The following is a 21,668-nucleotide window of genomic DNA, read 5'->3' on the forward strand; positions in this document are numbered from 1 at the left end:
TCAGTCCTGCGCAGAGCCGGCGGCAGGAACCATGTTTAAAGCCTTCAGTATAAAAACATGATTGAAGGCTTCTTCTTGGAGCTTCTCAAACCTGCAACCAGCAAAAAACTCACATATTAATCACACACAGGATTCGTAACAGAAAATGCCAGAACTAAAGCCTTTTCCCTCTTCGGTTCATCTACAACAGAACATTCTAAAAAGCCCAAATAGGAGGACTTAATAGTGGAGATTTATGGTTTGGAATAGAAATTGGTAGAGTTCAAAACGGGTCCAAAGGCCATTTACCAATGTCCCTCACCGGCTTCACCCAATGCGACCCTGTTAATCAATGATGCTAGGAGGGACAGGCTATGTAGGGTAATGGACATAACCTTCGACATTATTTACAGCATTTACTTTTACACAAAGCAAATATTGGTTCTTAACAAAAAAAATTAATAGTACAATAAATAAATAAATAAAAATTTAAAGAAAAAGAATAAGAATTAGTTGAAGCCGTCCAGAAAAATATATAGTTGCTTCCTTTAATAGAGAAAGAATGGGCACAAGAAAGAATCCAAACCAATTAGGATGTACAAGAAGGAAACTAAAAAACCAAAGCAAAAATAAACACTAAATCACAAACACAGTCCACAAATTTATTTATTTTTTGTTATGTTGTAATCATTAAATACATTGTAGTATGGTTATGGATAAATAATATGGCTGTCTTAAGCCTTCCTTTTCCATTTTTATTCCCCTCCACCCTATTTTCCTTACTCAAATGATCTAAAAGGAAATGCGTGCATATGTTTCTTGACTACTACGGGATTCATCAAAAGGGTGGTTTGTAAAGCAAATAATACGCTAAGTGACAAATTATTAAGGACTACCAGCAAAGTGCAAATAGTAAAACAACTCCACTATAGAACATGTCTCCCTTTTATATGTACATACACACATATATAGATCCCATGTAATAGAAAAAGAAAACAGGATTGAAAGAAATGATTAAAATTTGGTCAAAGCTGTGAGAAAAAATATATAGTTACTCATGTTAATAGAGAGAATGGGCACAAGAATCCAAGCCAATAAGGATGGGCAAGAAGAAAAACTAAACAATAAAAGCAAAAACAATCAATAATTCGCAAACAAATATACAGACTTTTTCTTTTCTCCCATTATTTTTATTATTAAACACAATGTACTATGGTTAGATACTTAGATAAATGATCTGGCTGCCTCAATTTTTTTTTTTTTTTTCCTTTCTTTCTCGTTTTATCTTCCTTTTGCTACCTAAGTCATCTAAATGGAATTGCATATATATATATTTCTTGACTGCTACGGGATTCATCAAAAGGTTGATTCATAATGAGAACTTTGCGCTAAAAAGTGACAAATTTTCATGACTAGCTGTAAATAGTGAACAATTTTCTGTTCGTAAAACAACTTCACTATAAAATTTGTCTCGGTTCTATATATACACATATTGACCAATAAGCTTTTTATTTGCCTTCTGCGTATTCAATGACATGAAAAAGCAAGGCCCAATACCCAAAGAGTACCTAACTGAGACTGCCTCCAAAAGTTGGGTTTATTTGATAAATGAATTTTCAACTTGTTGAATTTGAACAGCTAAATAATTTTAGGATTTCTTATCCATGAGAATGGAATAAACATTAATGCAAGGTATGATAGTACAGTTCAAGCCACCATTCAAGCTCATGTTCATTTTCTCAACCTTGATAGAACTATATAACCATTCTCTCTTGCCTCTTCATTCTGCTCTACCCTATAAGTTCACTTCAAAAACCGGTCTTGCCTAAAACCTATAGATCCCAACAAGAATTAGGTCTATAATCAGTTTTACCTTCTAACCCTGTGATCACTACACCTTTTGGAAAATTTTAAGTTTTTAACCCCTAAATGCAGAAAGATGAAAAGTGAATGGCTTAAGGTAAGGGCTTAACCAGAAAGAAAAAATAAATAAATAAAGTCAAAATATTACCTTCCTGACTTTGAAAAGTGCCCAGCACTGAATTCACACTTGAACAACAGCACATTATCATCAAGTTTCATCTCTCACAACTTTGCTACAAACTTAGCAGGTTCTGAATACAGAACACGTGAATCTGTTGCAACATAAAAGATATTAGAATGAAAACTATGAGAAGGAATTTTGCATCAGACATGAGAACAAAATGGTCCATCCTCCAATCTATTCACAATGCAAGTCACATTGCGAATCAGCATCCACTGTTCAATGGAGCCCACCAAGCAAACCTTCTGCCAAATTATTAAAAATATACAATAATATTGCCCCATGTTTACATTAATAAGAATAATATTGCCCCATTTATATTCTTCCCTCTGCACCATCTTATATTGGAAAGGGCACCCTCTACTAATATTGAAGAAACTAAAATACAAAAGCTTTTCAACTAACTTACCATTTAAACCAGTTTTAAAAAGAATGGTTGGATAATTTTGTGCTTTGATCTGCACAAAATAAAGATAGAGTACACTTTACAATCGCTAATAGCAGATTCAGGGTCAAATAAACTACAGAAATAAAAAATTACTTCAAATGGTGCCAATTTTGGCCACTATCAGCTTGCTGGTTTTTAGGAAACTCACAAAAGCAAAATTAAAGGAACGGAGTTACTTAATGCTCACATTATCAACAGGGGAGAATGACTTCATGTAGAAGTAAAACTCTTCTTTACGAGGATCACCCCATTCCTACAAGGCTACAACAATAAGAAGGAATAAGCTATCAATTTCTATAAATACTGAACTACAACTTCAAATGAAAAAGCATCAGGTTTACACACAGCCTCTGAAATAGCTTAAGATTTTGAACTAGGGACCAAGATGAGAATGTTAAGGTAGAAAATTGTTAAAAATCTCAAGAACTGGTTTGTAGGGCCTCAAACTTGGCTGATCCCATTCGAGGAGATATTACAAGTCAAAAAGTGAAAGATGACATTAAGGCTGCAACTTGGGCAGATTTGGTCGGGTTGATGTCGGACCCCGGACCAAGCAAAGTGTTGGACAAAAAATTATATTTCCTTTCATAAGTACAATGTTAGACTTCCTCTCATTTGGTTGGAAAATTTCATGCAAAGTGTGTTGCAATTTTTTAATTTTACCTTTTTTGTTGTTTTTGGTCAAAAAGAAAGTTGATTAAGGTTACAAGTGTTGATCAAATTATTTGTCATATTCAACTAATATTGGATGGTGATCACGAGGTGATTGCAATGGTTTTGTATTAAGGGTTGATTTTGACTTTGCTCGTACACATTAGAATAAGCTAAATTTTTGTAAGCTAAATCTAATTTGATTTAGTTTAAGATTGTTTTTGATATTTCTGAACACGTTGTTTTTAGTAAAAATAGTGTCTTATAAAGTTTTGAGTCGCTAAAATCTTGCTTATTACAAAATAGGACAAGCGGAAAAAAATTTCCTCCAATTTTCATGCAAAACAGTGAGTTATGCACAGTTTTATGCACTGATGAATAACACTCCAAAAGAATCACGCAATGGTAAACAACATCATGCACCATGCATACAGTAGCAGGATTCAAAAATTACAAAGTATTTGGAATAAATATTGGTTCTAGGATTAACGTGATGCTGTGTCCAGAACTCTTGAATGACACGAGGAAATGTAAGAATTATTTCAAATCAATAAGATATGCCTTCTTTTTAACCAAAAAAAAGAAAAGATATGCCTTCTTATATTTGTTTTTATAGTTTTAAAAGTAACTAGAGTATATGATGTAGAACAGCTCGCTCACGATTATCTGAGCATACATGACCATCGCAAATAAGGGAGGCTGAAAAGGTAAGAAGAGTAAAAGGAAATAAATAAGGAAAAGTCAAAAGAATCATCGCAAATCAGGGGAGGCTGAAAGGGTAAGGAGAATAGAAGAAAATAAATAAATAAGAAAAAATCAAAAGGAGATTTGGTGTAGTTGCCAGCAATAGGAAATATTATTCTCCATTACAAGATTTAAGGAGGATTCTACTCCATCAAATCTCAGATTTCCTCTTTAATATTATTTCACGCATGCTTTCTTTTTTTATTTTATTTTTGACTTGCCTATATAAAGGCAAGAGATGTAAGTATACAAACATCATCATTATCAATATAATTTCAATTTGTCTCTTGTGAGTGTGTTCTTTGTGAGTTCAAGGGTTTAACACTGTTCTTTATTGTTTCCGCTACGTTAGTTGGTATCAGAGCAAGGTTCCGAATCCAAGATTCGCTTTTGTTTTCGATGGCCGGTTCACGAGATGGAAGCAACGCCTCCAGCGACGGTGATCGTGATGGAGTAGCTCTTTTGAGGGCTGAGTTTACCAAGTTCCAGACCAACGTTAATCAAACCTTGCTTGATATGCATGAGACTATGCGTCAAGTATTGGCGAGATTGACAACGGTAGAACTTAACCGCGAGAACAGCAGGCTGCCCAACGACAGTGATCATGGACATCCTGCTAGTAATCGCAACCCAAACCCACCGAATAGGCAACTAGCCGATGAGGAAAATGTCGGTTTTGGTAACCACCTAGCCGTACAGGTGTTTGGAGATAATCGAGGTCAGTGGGAAATTGATGATTCCAAGGATTTTCGTATGAAGATTGACCTACCCACCTTTCAAGGTCATCTTCATATTGAAGAATTCTGGACTAGATTAGTGAAGTTGAACGTTTCTTTAACTATATGAAAATCCAGGAGGAGAAGCAAGTCAAACTCGTGGCTTATAAGTTGAAAGGCGGCGCATCAGCATAGTGGGATCAAGTGCAAACCCGTGCACGTGAGGGCAAGGATCCGGTATGTACATGGCTTAAGATGAAGAAGTTGATGAAAGCTCGATTTTTACCCCCTGATTACGAACAGGTCCTTTATCAAAAATATCAGTCCTGCACGCAGGGAAGTAGAACGATTGCTGAATATGCTGAAGAATTTTATCGGTTATCATCCCGTAACAACTTGGTGGAACCCGAATTTAGCATGGTGGCCCGTTTCAAAGGTGGGTTGCGATGGGATATTGAAGAGAAAATGGCGCTGTAACCGTTATTCAAACTGTCTGAGATTGTCACGACAGCAGAAAGAGCAGAATCGTTACTAAGGAAGTCAAAGAATCGGTCTCGTGGTTCATATAATACCCTACGTCCTACATATGACATGGGTAAACAGACCGCGGTAGCCCCTGTTCTAATGACGTGGCGAGGCATTGGAGATGGTCCAACAAAGGCTAAACCCGCAGCTCCTATAGGCCTTGCTGGAAGCGGAGCCCTAGGTGTGAATCCCTATGCATACCCAAGTATGGGCAAGTGTTTTTGATGTGGAGAACCTGGCAATAAATCCAACAATCGCCTCAAGTGACCGATAGTAAATCTGGTCGAGCACGAGAAAGGCGAGGGTGAGGAAGGCGAGTTCCTTACCTTTGAAGAAGAAGAGGTGACTGAAGGAGACAATGGCGAGTTATTGTCCCGCTTTTTAGTCATGAGGAGGTTGATGTTCACACCAAAGAAAGAGGAGCACCTGCAGCGCTATAATGTGTTCCGTACACATTGCACTGTCAACCATAAGGTATGTGACGTTATTATTGATAGCGGCAGTAGTGAGAACATTGTTTCCTTAACAATGGTTCGAAAATTAGGGCTTAGAACAGAGAAGCTGTAACGCCCCTAAACTGATACCAAATCAAAAAATAAAAATAAAAATAAATAAATAAATAAATAAAAATTCGGCATGACCTCCCCTAAAAAAGGTCCTACCACAACCTGTTCAAATGAAAAAAAAAATGCGATGACCTTTCAAGACCTATCCAACCTGTCCAAACACACAATACAAAAAAAAAAAATATAATACATTCCCCAATACCACAACATCAACAACATCCCCAAGTTAGCCCATCATCGTCATCCTATTCAACTTAAGCATTTACATAGTCTTGCATCCCTTCAAAATATCAACAAGAGTTATGATTTATAATACATGACCTTGTCTTGCAAAAATGAACACACGACATTTTAGTTTTGAGACTATACAAAAAAAAATGGGCTAAGATACAAAAGGTAACAAAATACAACTCCTAATCTTCTTCAAGCTTGCGAGGGATTTTCATCCGCCACTTCTTTCCCATTTCTTGAAAAAAAAAATTTAAATAAATGGGGTGAGCATATTGCTCAATAGGTGGCACCTAAGACACACCTCTTGTGTCCCCGTGAATTCATACAAAGAATAGAGTAATAGGAATCCGGGTTATACTATGTCGAAAAAGTACAACATCACATCCAAACTCAACATCAACAATACAATACAATGGAATGCAATGTGTGTCACATGTCGCTCCCCATTTTCAAAATCATTCATCTGTCACTTTCCAAACTGTTAATGTAACCCCCTTTGGTACCCCCGCAGCGCCGAGAGAAGGATTGGCTACTGTCCCTAGACCTTTGGTGACTCCGCAGCGTCATCGAGAGGCCTAAATAGCTCAACCACGCTAGGGCAATCTCCCCAATTCCCTCTAGGCTACACTAACCTACCGGCCCGTTGGTGACTCCGCAGCGACCGGGTTTTCTCAAAATTCTTTTTATCAAAAACTTATTTCCCAAAATTCCCTTTTTTTTGTTTTCAAAACATTTTCCCTTTTTCCTTCATGCCCAATGCCATGGATACATAATGCACACCCATTTTATACTATGGAAATTGAGGGAACTATCATTACACAATTAACATAGATCCATACAAATTTCCTGACAATTTATCAATCATCATAGTCATGGAAAATTCACATATCAAGTATGCTCTCCACATAAATTAACAATTACACATATATAGGCATAATTTTCTAATTCAACAATTGTATCACTTTCAAGGTAATTAATTTAAATAAGGCATGCTTTCCACATAACAAATTCTACCAAGTTACAAACACACAAGCATGTAAAATCAACATCTAAACATGTTTATTTCACAAATCCACATATACACATAAATATGAATCTCACATACAAAATCACATCATTTTAGAGGCAATCAACTTAATTAAACATGTTAATCATCAATTTAAACACATTTAACCACAATTAACAAGGAATAACTCACAAGGGAGCAAGAACACATGGATTAGGAACCCCTACCTCTTAGAATGCAAAAACCCTCAAAGTGGGTCTCAAAATTCGAACTCCAAAGGGTGCACGAAATCTGCAATTGCTGGTATGGATGTGTAGAGTTCGTCGTGGGCTTCGTTTTGCCTCAAACGGCACCTTAATCCGGCATGAAATGAGAAAGAAATCTTGTTTCAAAGATTGGTTGTCAAGTGGAAGAAAAAAGAGAAGAGAAACTGAGAGAGAAAAGAATTGGACGGGGAGAGAGAAAGAAATGAAGGGAAAATGGTCTCTAGACCATAAATTGGGTAGTGGTGGGTCCTACCACTATCCTTTGACCTTTCCTTTTTCCATTTGATTTAATTTACTCCACATATGACTACATAGTGCACCACCATGCAAATACTACATAAGTCGCATGAAATAAATGCACCAAAAACAATTGGACTCAACCAAAATCCCACCCGTAAAAGTGAAATAACCAAAATACCCTTGCGGCAACAAAATCCCAGAAAATTGAAAAAAGGCTGAAAATCGGAAACGTTACAATCTACCCTCCTTAAAGAGATTTCGTCCTCGAAATCTACCCTCCTTAAAGAAAGAGGCCCACAACCACACTCTTTCAGAGAACACCTCACAAAATCCCGGGATTAGGAATTCAACAACTATACTGCCTTTGACACCAACGCCAACAGGCAATCACACACTGCCGCCAGAAAACCCAATGATCACCACTCCCATGAGGGAACTCATCACTCACAACATCATGCACAAAACCCACTGAATCCTATACTCAACTTAAGACTAACACCGGTCTCCTCTACACTGCTACATAATACTTCAGAGTTTGAAGAAGAATAGTCACAAGACCCCGGAACATGAAGACATCCTATCACACTCATCCTTCTAAAGGGCAACTCAGACCCCAAATAAGAAACCTCATCCAATACATAATCAGACTCAAACCCAATCTACACGTCACTGTCCAACCAATACTCGTCATCCAACATACATCTATACTCCTACAAAATCATATAATGACCACTAATCACACTAGCCAATAACTATAATATTGGTCAACCTTAAGATAACTAAATGATGAATCCCCCAACAATTATTCAATCATGAGTCACCAAAACAATAAAATGTACTACTCTGTATTCTGAACACAAGTCCTCAAAACGAGATTCTCTATAATCAATGATTGTACTACTAACTTGTTATCAAACACCCAATACCACTAACACATTTCATCACTCAAGATAAATCAGGTAAGTCCACATTGCCACACCAACACAACATACAGTACCATACTCTCACTATCACTAACAAGTCGGAACGATCGTTGACCTTTGACCCGATATCGTGCCAAAGAAGGATTGATTCAGGAGAAATGGTTGGCCAGGCCATTCTCATCCTCAATCCGATCTCGACACAGACATCGTTCCTATCCTCAGGTCTAAAACTCAAACACAACCCCATATAGTCCACAAAACAACCACAAGATCCACTCTCTAATCAATCCATCGCTTTACAGAACCCCAACAACCATACAATCATAAACCTATCCTCCCCAATCATATCTCGATCACACAACCAATTACATTAATCGTCAACTAGCTCATAAGATCCCTGATCTCTTCATAACACCATACCACACAAATAACTCTCTAAGATCATTCAATTCAATTCTTACTTCTTCAAAACACCCAATATGACCGTCTCATACCTGAAACCTCAAAACAAGAGTCAGTTATCCATACTATTCTCCAATGGAATCCCATAATCATTTTCTAACTGTATAACACCCAAGCAATATGAACATTTATCCTTAAGTCACTACTAAAATCAATCACCTCTACAATCATCTGAATACATAAGTCATATCACATCACTTGATTATTCTCAAATTGCAATTCATGACACATTCCCTAGCTACCACCACGAATAACAAACATTAGAAATACAAACCTCATTTGGCAACTCATGCCTCAAATTCTACCTGTCAAAACCATCCTCAAAACAAGGACTACAAAACTAAAGGCTATACCTCCTTCCGTGGAAGTAAGTCGACCCCTTCAATCAAAACCTCAATCGACGAACTCTAACAGAGTAACACTCATTCGCGATTCCGTCCTTCCACGGACGCACACAACTCCTAGACAGAGACAAGACTCACAACAATTAACATGTGATGTTTCTGATTTTTTCAGCATTTTCATTTTTCCAATAATTTGTGGAGACAAGGGTATTTTTGTCTTTTCGCATGTTGTGTTCGGGATTGTGGTTGGGTTCATTTGCATTGTGCATTTTAATTTGTGTGGGTTGAGTAGTATTTTTATGTAGTGGTTCACTTGTGTGTGTATGTGATGTAAAATTAGAGCAAAAAGAAAATGGAAAATAAAATTGGAAATTGGAGGGACCCACCATTAACCACAAAGTGGTCTAGAGACCACATTTCTTCATTCTCATTCCTCTTTCCCGTAACTTTCTTCTCTCTCTCATTTCCATTTCTTTCTTCCTTCCATTTGAGAAGCAAACTTTGGATCTTGGTAACTTCTTCAATTCTTGGGGTTTTTAAGAGCCGTTTGAGGCAAAACGGAGAGCACGACAAGCTCTACGCGTGAGTAACATCAATTCCACCTTTGAGCCTCCCTAGGGAATTAGAAATTGAGACCCATCTTTAGGGTTTTGGTGCAAACTTGAGGTAGGGACCCTTTATTCATGATATTCTTGCTCTTTTGTGAATTTTATCTTCTTTGTGTAATAAATATGCTTAAATTGAGAATTAATTGTTTTAATGTTGTGTAAGTGATGTCTAGAGAATTTCACAATCTTGAATATGACTTATTCTATGTGAAAAGTATGTTTAGATGATGCTTTGTTTATTATGTTGATGACCTTTCTAGAAATGTTGAACATGATATATGTTTGATTGGGTGTTGTAATTCTTTAAATGCCATAATATTGAATGTATGGAATATATGTGCATACATGTATCATTGGGTTGCATGAAATGGGAGAAATTTGTTTCGAAATGAAATTGGGAATTTCGGGAAAGTGTTTTGGATAAAATGGTTTTATGCAAACCCGGTTGCTGCGGGGTTACCAACGGGCCGGAGGTTAATATAGCCTAGAGGGGACTAGGGAGTCGCCCTAGCATGGTTGAGCTAGCTGGGCCCCATAATGACGCCGTGGGGTTACCAAGGGTCAGGGACACTAGCCAATCCTCCTCTCGTGTCACAGCAGGGTCACTAAAGGGCGGGCTGTATTAATAGTTGAAAGTGATGATTTTGAGAATGAAAATAGGGAGTGACATTGGCATGCATTCGCATTCCACGGCATAACATTCTTTGTATTCTAATTTGGTTAGAATGATGTATTAATTCCCTATATTGCATGCTCCCTATTTCCCATTGGCCTATGCTTTGATTGGATTCACGGGGACACAAGACGCAAGTCTTAAGTGTCACCTACTGAGCATATAGCTCACCCTACTATATATTTTTTTTTTTTCAGGTCTTGGAAAAGAACCGGCGGATGCCAATCCACCTCAAAATTGAAAGTTGTTAGAAGATGATTTTTGCTATTTTGTATTCGGCCATTTCATGTATAATCATAGTTTTTGGAGAATGTAAATAAGTTTGCAAATGTTGGCCATTGAATAATGTAATTAAGTTTTATTCAAACATAAGCCTTTTGTGTACTTAAGTAACGTGTGGTGATTCATGTTGTTGATGGTTGTTGTAGTTTTATTTGATGTTAAAATGTAATTAACTTTTAATTACACTAAATCCTCTAGTGTATTTTAGTGACGTGTGGTAAATTATGTTAATAACGTGGTTGTTGTACTCGAATTTATTGTTGAAATGTATTAATTTTGCACGTAAGTGATGTGACGTGGGTGGTTGAACGATTAAAAGTTGGAGTACAGGGTCACACAGGACAGTGGAAAGTGGGAGTGAAGATTTTCTTGAACCAGTCGACGTTTAACCTAAACCGGTCGACCGGTATCTTCACAGTATGTTTGAGCAATTCACGTCCCAAACCAGTCGACGGGTATCCTTTGTAACTTATGTTCAGAACCAGTCGACTAGTATCCAAACCAGTTGACCGGTATCATGGCAGTGGGTTTTCCCACTGTTCATATCCCAAACCAGTCGACGTATAAGGAGTATACGTTGACCGGTTCTGCCTTTTCATGTAATTACCAATTTAAGTTCTTAAAATTACACTTTGGCATCATTTGAAGTTGAAATTAATTATTTTTATGACCCAATTAAATGTCGTAATTATATTTTTGCCCCAAAAGGACTATTTTACCCCGGACCTTATTTTAATTATTGTGTGATGCACGTAAATGACTATGACGTCCTTTGGGTCTTAATTTATTGAAATATAGCAAATTACCATCTTACCCTTTTTAGAACTCAACATTTTAATTTAACGTGAAATTACCGTTTCACCCTTGGACCTTTTTGGGTCGGGTTAGGACCCGTTTAATGATCTGGATCCATGAAGAGCTGGGTCGTTACATAACACCCTTGCCAAGACTAAAACAAACGGAAGAGTAACAAGCCCCGCTCTCACAAGAGACCAACAACTTGCACCTGTATGCACCCGACACCCTATTACACGTTACTCATCAACTGTCCAACCATGGACCCCCACTCGCTCCTGAGATGAAATGAACTTCCTATGCACTAGGAAAAGAACCGACTAGTAACACACAGAGAACTATGAACACCAATCTAGGCGACCTCACCACAAACAAACCGTCACACTCTATTAACACAAATGCCTCGCACACACTTCTCCGCAACACTACGCTAACCAAAACTAGCCAGATAAAAGCACCAACGCCCTTAATATACTAACAATAAGAAACATTGCTGTAAGTTGGACACCGCGTCCCCTCTTACCCGATAATCTCTAAATGAGAAACTCTGTGAAATATAACGACACCTTACTGTCCACTTCAACCATACCAACCCAGGCGACATTGCCTCGGTCATCGTACACACTGGATTCGTAACTTCAATCACAATAATCCACTGACTCCTCAAAAGAAAAAGTATTTATCTGGCAGCACCGCTCTTGCCGGCTCTAAGAACTAAGCCGTCCACAATAGCTTTAACTGGCGCACAATCTCATCATTAACCTGACAACGTACAATAACACTTCTAATTCTAATCCATCCTTGAATCATGCCTAAAACCATTATGCTCATCAATGCAAAATATCACGCCATAATGCCTCTACTGCCACTCATTCGAAACAACGGTTCAAACCTACCAACCCGCCAGACCATTAAGCCACCACTAAGCGACTTTTCCTCAAACATCCTTAAGACAACACCACTATAACAAAAGAATAAACATTACTCTCGATACTCCCCATAATGATCACTGCCTACTACTAGAAAGGAGCTTTAAAACTAATGAATCCTCAAAACAAAAATGAGCATAAAACCCAAAATACCTAACACCCAACTGTCACCTTAATACCATGAATGTTGCCATCAATCATTAACGCTCAACCGACCACCTAATCCACTCCCTCTAAGGCAATCCACGTGACTAAACAAGAAAACCTCATGTCCTAGGTTCAACATCATTACTATAACCATCACTATTTCCATTACTCGTTAGATCAAACACTTACCCAAAAGGAAACACCAATAAAATGCTAAAAATTAATGCAATTACATACATTTGACTACAGGAAGTCTCTCTGGTGATTCAACAGGTAAAACAACGAGGTTGACTATACAATCCTGAGTCTGCCATTTATGTGACTCTCCAAGCTGAACACCGATTTGTGATATTGAAGGTCGAGTCGGTCCTTACCCTGAACCTACCTCGCCAACTGGAATTCCACCTCTTTTGGGACAATCCTTCTTCCTATAATCAGGCTGACCACATTTAAAACAAACTCCAGAACTAGGCCGATCCCAAGGGCACTCTGCTCTCAAATGACCTATCTGCTTGCACTTATAGCAAGCCTTCTCAATCTTAGGGGATGTCTCCAGTGATGATGTAAAAACAATGGGGGAATGAAAAGAATCACCCTTTAACACCTTTCGTACATGACTTTTGGACAACATCTCCACTTCCTTAACCTGATTCCACAAATCCCTATCTCCTGATCCGTCCTTTCTCTATAACTGTACCATCGACCTCTGAGTTTCCATGACTACTGCACGTACAAAGTTTGTCGTAACCTCAACTAAATTCTTAACCAAAAGATTCCCTTTAAAGAGCTCGCCCTACTCCCCATCATTATCTGCTTCTCTACGTCTCTTAGGAGGCATGACTCTAAAATGGAAAGAAAAAAGATCAGTACAATACAATCATGCGGCCTTGACTGAAAGCTATGAACACCCTCACACAATAAAAACACCTAGCCATGAATATGAACTTGTTCTACCGTCGTGCTCTAAGCGCTTCACCAAATGCAACATGAAAATAAAAATGATTGCACACAAAATAACTCAATCCGCGAGCTAGAAACCCATGCAATAGTTCGACAAGAACCAACACCCAAATAACCTTGGAGCAACCGAGCTCCTCACCTTCTCAGGTCAAAACACACAACTATCCTATGCTTGACCGCATACATGCATAAAGGTACATAAGTATACATACAAGGCATACGCATATATATATAGCTGAAATAACACTTTTGACACGACCGTGTCCTATCACATAAGTTTAAACTACGAATTTACTAAATTATTATGTGAAATTAATTATCCCTTCTATTCTCATCATCGTTTCCCCATACTACACACTTGCACAATCCGCACTTACAACTCGCCATTAACATGCTCGTCGTACTTATCATCATATCAAAATCAACATGCTTTCAATCATTATCTTGGTAATAGTATACATTATTTTAAACACATAAACATGTGATCATATAAGCATGTAAACAAATAAACATGCTTCTTCAAATATCAAAACACACAACAAATGATCTCATACGGAAAGCAAACAACTTCCCATGTAATCCTACATAGGCCTCTACCCGTCGTCCTAAGGTTTTCGAACCATCGCTCTGATACCAAATTTGTAACGCCCCTAAACTGATACCCAAAAAAAAAAAAAAAAAAAAAAAATCGGCATGACCTCCCCTAAAAAGGGTCCTACCACAACTTGTTCAAATGAAAAAAATGCGATGGCCTTTCAAGACCTATCCAACATGTCCCAACACACAATACAAAAGAAATATAATACATTCCCCAATACCACAACATCAACAACCTCCCCAAGTTAGCCCATCACCGTCATCCCATTCAACTTAAGCATTTACATAGTCTTGCATCCCTTCAAAATATCAACAAGAGTTATGATTTATAATACATGACCTTGTCTTGCAAAAATGAACACACGACATTTTAGTTTTGAGACTATACAAAAAAAATGGGCTAAGATACAAAAGGTAACAAAATACAACTCCTAATCTTCTTCAAGCTTGCGGGGGATTTTCATCCGCCACTTCTTTCCCATTTCCTGAAAAAAAAGTTAAATAAATGGGGTCAGCATATTGCTCAGTAGCTGGCACCTAAGACACACCTCTTGTATCCCCGTGAATTCATACAAAGAATAGAGGGAATCGGGGTCATACTATGTCAGAAAAGTACAACATCACATCCAAACTTAACATCAACAATACAATACAATGGAATGCAATGCATGTCACATTTCGCTCCCTATTTTCAAAATCATTCATCTGTCACTTTCCAAACTGTTAATGTAACCCCCTTTGGTACCCCCACAGCGCCGAGAGAAGGATTGGCTACTGTCCCTAGACCTTTGGTGACTCCGCAGTGTCATCGAGGGGTCCAAATAGCTCAACCATGCTAGGGCAATCTCCCTAATTCCCTCTAGGCTACATTAACCTACCTGCCCGTTGGTGACTCCGCAACGACCGGGTTTTCTCAAAATTCTTTTTATTAAAAACTTATTTCCCAAAATTCCCTTTTTTTTGTTTTCAAAACATTTTCCTTTTTTCCTTCATGCCCAATGCCATGAATGCATAATGCACACCCATTTTATACTATGGAAATGGAGGGAACTATCATTACACAATTAACATAGATCCACACAAATTTCCTGACAATTTATTAATCATCATAGTCATGGAAAATTCACATATCAAGCATGCTCTCCACATAAATTAACAATTACACATATATAGGCATAATTTTCTAATTCAACAATTGTATCACTTTCAAGGTAATTAATTTAAATAAGGCATGCTTTCCACATAACAAATTTTACCAAGTTACAAACACACAAGCTTGTAAAATCAACATCTAAACATGTTTATTTCACAAATCCACATATACACATAAATATGAATCTCACATAAAAATCACATCATTTTAGAGGCAATCAATTTAATTAAACATCTTAATCATCAATTTAAACACATTTAACCACAATTAACAAGGAATAACTCACAAGGGAGCAAGAACACATGGGTTAGGAACCCCTACCTCTTAAAATGCAAAAACCCTCAAAGTAGGTCTCAAAATTCAAACTCCAAAGGGTGCACGAAATCTGCAATTGCTGGTATGGATGTGTAGAGTTCGTCGTGGGCTTCGTTTTGCCTCAAAAGACACCTTAATCCAGCATGAAATGAGAAAGAAATCTTGTTTCAAAGATTGGTTGTCAAGTGCAAGAAAAAAGAGAAGAGAAACTGAAAGAGAAAAGAATTGGACCAGGAGAGAGAAAGAAATGAAGGGAAAATGGTCTCTAGACCATAAATTGGGCAGTGGTGGGTCCCACCACTATCCTTTGACTTTTCATTTTTCCATTTGATTTAATTTACTCCACATATGAATACATAGTGCACCACCATGCAAATACTACATAAGTCACATGAAAATAAATGCACCAAAAACAATTGGACTCAACCAAAATCCCACGCGTAAAAATGAAATGACCAAAATACCCTTGCGGCAACAAAATCCCAAAAAATTGAAAAAAGGCAAAAAATCGGAAACATTACAGAAACATCTCCATCCATACAAAATTGGATGGATCAAGAAAGGCTCATAAACGCGAGTAACTGAAACGTGCACCGTTCCATTCTCAATTGGGAAAACATATGTAAAGGAGGTGCGTTGTGATATAGTCGACATGGATGCATGCCATATGATATTAGGCAGACCATGGCAATTTGATGTCGATGCCACTCACCGTGGTAGAGACAATGTGTATATTCTATACAAGAATGGTCAAAAGATTGTTTTGGGTCCGATAAAAGAAGCCGAATTTCCCAAAGGAAATTTAATTATGTTGATCAACAGTCAGGAATTTATAGGCGAAGTAACAACTACCCTTAAAATCTTTGTTGTTATGTGCAAGGGGAAAGTAGTTAAACAACCTCATTTATAGTACCAGCAATAGTGCAGCCATTACTGCAGGAGTTTAGTGAGTTGGTGCCGGAAGACTTACCTGATAGTCTCCCTCCCATGAGGAACATTCAACACCACATTGACTTGGTGCCCAAGGCCAGCCTGCCAAATCTACCACATTACCGAATGAGTCCCAACGAGAGTCAGATCTTACAAGAGCAAGTGGAAGAGTTATTATGGAAAGGGTTGATTCAGGAGAGCATGAGCCCATATGCCATTCCGGCCTTACTAGTACCGAAGAAAGATGGTAGTTGGAGAATGTGCGTTGATAGTCGCGCAATTAACAGAATCACTGTCAAGTACAGATTTCCCATTCCACGGTTGGATGATATGCTGGATATGTTGGCGGGATCAAAAGTCTTCACCAAAGTGGACGTCAAGAGTGGATACCATCAGATCAGAATCCGCCCTGGGGATAAGTGGAAAACGGCGTTCAAAACAAAAGAAGGACTGTATGAGTGGTTAGTCATGCCATTTGGATTATCCAACACGCCAAGTACTTTCATGCGGTTGATGAATCAGGTACTCAAACCATTTATTGGTCGATTTGTAGTTGTTTATTTCAACGATATTCTGGTTTACAGTCAAACAGAGGCAGAACACCTTTTGCACTTGAGAGAGGTATTAACAGCTTTGAAGAAGAATAAACTGTTCATTAATCTGAAGAAATTTAGCTTTGTGACCCTAAGCCTAGTATTCCTCGGCTCTGTGGTTTGTAGTGATGGCATTCGGGTAGACGAGGAGAAGGTGAGGGCCATTTGAGAGTGGCCTACGCCGAAGAATGTGGGAGAAGTACACAGTTTCCATAGCTTAGCCACATTCTTCCGAAGGTTCATCAAGAACTTCAGTAATATTATGGCTCCCATCACAGAATGCATGAAGAAAGGAAAATTCCAATGGGAAAGGGATATGACGACCCAAACCTGGAGGTCCGAACCGTTAGCCGGGTCTTTGCTCGAACCCGAGGTCATCTACGTCAAACCTATCATTTCAAGCATCAAAACATCATCACTTCACTGGGTTCAAACTCCCAAACAATGCCATGGGTATTGAAACGCACAAGGTAACCAAAATCCCGGAAGAAGGATGAAGCCAACAGCACAATCTCATTTCGGTCGACCGAAGTGGAGCATCGGTCGTCCGAAGCTCTGTTTCGGTAGACCAAAATTGAGATGCCGAGAGCAACAAGATGGTTTGGTTAACCGAACCTCATTTCGGTCGACCGAAATGAAGATACCGAGAGTGAGAGATTTGTTTCGGTCGACCGATGCATCATTTCGGTCGACCGAAATGGCTTTCCTGGGCCCAAAATCTGAAGCTGAAGCACCGCAATTGCTGAATTGAATGATAGTTGAGATGGGAACCTGGGAATGAGTTGTACTCGACTTAAACGATTAAAAACATGCCATTCTATAATCATAAACTAAAGTACCAACACTTGATCCTACAAAACATCATTTGATTACAATTACATAAGGTTATACATCAAGGTTACATTAATCCCATTTACATCAAATGAAAGTTAAACCTCGTGTTTAAGTTACAAGGCCTAAGATGTCAATATAGTTACATTTCCAAAACATTGAATACACAAAAGTATGGCCGGATACAAAAGTGATAAAATGTTCTTCTAGTGACTCTCAAGCTTGCGGTGGATTATCATCTGCCGGCTCCTTTCCATGACCTAAAAAATATTAGATATGATGGGGTGAGCAATATGCTCAGTAAGTGGTGCCTAAGATGCACCTCTTGAATCCTCGTGAATCCAAACAAAGAATAGACCGATAGGAATCGGGGTCATACAATATCGGGAGGAATACAACATGGTTTTCCAATCTCAATATGAATAATATGATGCAATGGGGATGTAATGCATGTTGATGTCGCTCCCCATTTTCACATTTAAAACTTTCACTTTCAAACTATTAATGTAACCCCCTTTGGTGACCCCTGAACGCCGAGAGAAGGATTGGCTACTGTCCCTAGACCGTTGGTAACCCGCAGCGTCATCGAAGGGCCCAAACAGCTCAACCACGCTAGGGCGACTCCCTAGTTTTCTCTAGATTACATTAACCTACCGGCCCTTTGGTAACCCTACGGCAATCGGGTTTTTTCTCAAAACCAATTCAAAACAACTTCTCCCAAAAATCCCCTTTTCTTTATTCAAAACATTTCCCATCATGCAACCCAATGATTTACATGCATGACTCATACTTTTAATGCTTTTACAATGAGAGATTTTCACATCACACAATAAAGCATGCTTTCACACATCATTCATGGCATATAGACAACATAATATGCATAAATTCATCATATAAACATGTTTTTCACAAAACATAATCAGGTCAAGTCCTCATATACTCACATATATGCATTCAAGACATTTTAAGCTACAATTAACATAAATAAGCATGCTTAAACACAATTCAAGTAGACTAACTCACTAAGGTGCAAGAATATACGGATTAGGAAGCACCTACCTCAAGATTGGACAAAACCCTTGAAATGGGTTCCAAATTTCGAAATCCAAGGAGGGCACCAAAGCTGGAATTTCTGGTACTAGTGCGTAGAGCTTGTCGTGCTCTTCGTTTTGCGTCAAATGGCACCTTAATCCGGTAAGAATTGAGAGAGTAATCTTGACTCAAAGCTTGAAGCAAAAAAGGAAGAAAAATGAAGAAGAAATAGAGGAAGAAAGAAAATAACAAGGAGAGAGAGAAAGTGAGAGGGGATGTGGTCTTTAGACCACTTAAATCTTGGTAGTGGGTCCCTCCACTTCTAATTTTATTTTCTCTTTTCCTTTAAACTTCCATCTACACCACTTATAATTGCTACATAAATCACATGAAAATAAATGCACCAAAAACAATTGGACTCAACCAAAATCCCGCACGTAGAAATGAAATGACCAAAATACCCTTGCAGTAACAAAATTCCAGAAAAATGAAAATTGCTGAAAATCAAAAACATCACAATCTCCCCAACTTAAAAAGGATTTCGTCCCTGAAATCAAGCCATACCTAGGGAAGAAAACAACTCTGGGTACCTGGAGCGAACCTGATGTTCAAGCTCCCAAGAAGCTTCCTCGACTCCGTGGTGTCGTCAAAGAACCTTTACTAACTGCACTATTTTGCCCCTTCACACCTTTTGTCGTGTGTCAAGGATCTGCATTGGTCTCTCTTCATAGGAGACATCTTCATCAATGTCCACGTCAACCCAATCCAGAACATGAGATGGATCCGGTTCATACTTTCGTAGCATCGACACATGAAAAACATTGTGAACCTTATCCATCTGTGGTGGTAAAGTGAGTCTGTAGGCAACCTCTTCTACATGGTTCAGAATCTCGAACGGTCCAATGAAACGTGACGACAACTTGCCACTCTTTCCAAATCTCATCAATCCCTTCTGTGGAGAAACCCGTAGAAAAATATGGTCTCCGACCTCAAAAGATAGCGGTCGTCTCCGCTTATCTGCATAGCTCTTCTATCGACTCTGAGCTATGAGCAATCTCTGTCTAATCAGCTTAATCTTCTCAGTAGTCTCGAGTATAATGTCGGGTCCTAAGGTAGCTGTCTCGCCTACCTCAGTCCAACAAACTGGAGATCCTACATGGTCTGCTATACAATGCCTCAAATGGAGCCATCTCAATGCTTGCCTGATAACTGTTGTTGTAGGCAAACTCGATGAGTAGAATGTGATCCTCCCAACTGCCTCCCAAATCAAGCACACATGCCCGAAGCATATCTTCCAAGATCTGGATAGTACGTTCTGATTGGCCGTCCGTCTATGGATGGAATGGCGTACTAAGGTGCAACGCTGAACCAAACGCTGCTTGAAGTCCTTCCCAAAACTTCGAAGTAAACTTAGCATCCCTATCCGAGACAATGGTTACTGGAACTCCATGTAACCTTACAATCTCTTTTACATATAGAACACCAAGTACTTCTGCATCATCTGTTGCCTTAATAGGCAAAAAAGTGAGCTGTCTTGGTCAATCTGTCAACGGTGACCCATACGGCTTCGTTACCTCTCCGTGACCTTGGAAGACCTGTCATACAATCTATAGCGACATGTTCCCATTTCCATTGCGCTACAGGCAATGGTTGCAACAACCCAGCCGGTTTTTGATGCTCGGCCTTCACCTGTTGATAGGTAAAGCATCTAGCCATAAACTGTGCAACATCCTTCTTCATCCCGTTCAACCAATACTGGCGCCTCAAATTGTGATACATCTTAGTACCACCTGGATGAACTGCAAAGCGAGAAGTGTGAAACTCCCTTAAGACGTCCTCCCAACAAACTATGGGAACCACTAACAAACCCCTGAACTGTAAACCCCCATCTGCATGCAAGGTCCAATCATTCACTATCTCACCATTAGAAATTAAAGCGTGGATGGCGTCTAAATCTGAGTCCTGTCTCTGTGACTCAATCACTCTTATAATGAGAGTAGGCTGAGCCACAAGACTAAACAGAAATGCCGACTTACTGCAACCATCGTTGTCGACACAATACAATCCCATCTCTGCCAGGTCATTAAGCATTTTCCACTTCCATTTGCCAAAGTTCCACGAGATTTCCGACTTAAGGCATCAGCTACTATATTTGCCTTGCCCGGATGATACTGCAAATCAAGATTATAATCCTCTAAGTACTCAACCCATCGTCCCTGCCTGTTGTTCAAGTCCTTTTAAGAGAAAAGGTACTTGAGACTCTTATGGTCTGAGAACACCTCGAATTTCTCACCATACAAGTAGTGTCTCCAACACTTCAAAGCAAACACGATTGCCGCTAACTCCAGATCATGAGTAGGGTAGTTGTACTCATGAGTCGTCAATTGCCGAGACCCATAAGCTACTACTCTACCATCTTACATCAACACACATCCCAAACCATCGTGTGAAGCATCACAATAAATCACATAACCCAAGCCATGCTCAGGTATCACAAACACTAGAGCCGTAGTCAACCTTGTCTTCAACTCTTGAAAGGATGACTCACAGGCTTCATTCCACACAAACTTGATCCCTTTCCGGGTCAAACGGGTCATAGGAGCTGCCAAACGGGAGAAATCCTTCACAAATCTCCGATAGTAACCCGCTAAACCAAGAAAACTGCGGATCTCAAACAC

At 38.9% G+C, this 21,668-nt stretch overlaps 1 long non-coding RNA gene and 1 pseudogene across 1 annotated transcript; both read right to left on the reverse strand.

Annotated features, from left to right (window-relative positions):
* Positions 1 to 21,668, reverse strand: part of LOC132278178 (uncharacterized) — a 38,156-nt pseudogene continuing 16,488 nt past the window's right edge.
* Positions 14,343 to 15,737, reverse strand: LOC132279937 (uncharacterized). The gene is made up of 2 exons (XR_009471434.1): positions 15,611 to 15,737; positions 14,343 to 14,621 (listed from the first exon to the last, which is right to left on the reverse strand). It is a non-coding gene; the product is annotated as an uncharacterized LOC132279937 (long non-coding RNA).

Source organism: Cornus florida, unplaced genomic scaffold (genome assembly GCF_030987335.1).
Source record: "Cornus florida cultivar Cherokee Brave unplaced genomic scaffold, ASM3098733v1 CherokeeBrave_3.0.0_Hap2_Chr10, whole genome shotgun sequence".
Taxonomy (NCBI): domain Eukaryota; kingdom Viridiplantae; phylum Streptophyta; class Magnoliopsida; order Cornales; family Cornaceae; genus Cornus; species Cornus florida.